Genomic DNA, 1,112 nt, shown 5'->3' with positions numbered 1-1,112 from the left:
TAAATAAAGATATTAAAATGAAATTTGGCACAAAGGATCGCATTAGGGAGGGGCATATTTAGACGTAATTTTTTTTGGAAAAGTGGGCGTCTCCCAGCCCCCTACTAACTTGTTTGTACATATCTCGAAAACTACTATAGCTATGTCAACCAAACTGTATAGAGTCGTTTCTTTTAGGCGCTTCCATAAACAGTTCAAAAATGGAAGAAATCGGATAATAACCACGCCCACCTTCCATAAAAAGTTTATGTTCAAAATCACTAAAAGTGCGTTAACCGACTAACAAAAAACATCAGAAACACAAGGAGAAATGWCAGAAGGAAGCTGCATCCAGGTTTTTTTTWAAAATCGAAAATGGCCGTGGCTTCGCCCACTTATGGACCAAAAACCAAATCTCAGGAAGTAATCGACCGATTTCAATGAAATTCGGTATATAATATTTTCTAAACACCCTGATGACATGTACCAAATATGGATGAAATCGGTTCACAACCACGCCTGAAATCTCGATTATCACTTTATCATGCGAAAGTATAAAATGTTCGGTGACACCCGAACTTAGCCCTTCCTAACTTGTTGATTATAACAATATTTCGCAAACTTTGTTTGCAGCCAAAAGGCAAACGTTTAAAAAACGCAAGTGCGCATGCGCACATGAAGTGCTCAGTTAAAAACAAAAAATTATAGCAATAACAACAGCAAAGTATGCAGATTGTTTGGCATAAGCAATGCGTGAACGAAAGGTGATTCGGCCAATCTACAACTGGAGCTCGGGCGAATTTAGCAATAGAACCCCGCACASCGGAATGCCGGTTTCAAGAATATGTATAGTATATACAAACATATTATTATTTGCRTGTGTGTGTGTTTGCTCGGCGATTGAACGTATATTCCATTTTTAATGGTTTGCTTGCATTGTTTTTGTTGTTGCTGTTATTATGTGTCTTTTTTTTTTTGTAAGTGTAGCTTGATGTTGTTATTGTTGTTGCTATTAATCTATGCACACAGTCTTTCGCATTATTGTACTTGTTTATCGACAGCCAGCGAGCACCTTTCAGAAGTGGCTCACAAGTGTCTGCGCAGCGCAAAGCTTTTGCTAATACATATATGTA

This window comes from Bactrocera latifrons, unplaced genomic scaffold (genome assembly GCF_001853355.1).
Source record: "Bactrocera latifrons isolate USDA-ARS-PBARC rearing strain unplaced genomic scaffold, ASM185335v1 scaffold_23, whole genome shotgun sequence".
Taxonomy (NCBI): Eukaryota; Metazoa; Arthropoda; class Insecta; order Diptera; family Tephritidae; genus Bactrocera; species Bactrocera latifrons.
Note: the sequence above shows the minus strand (reverse complement) of the source record.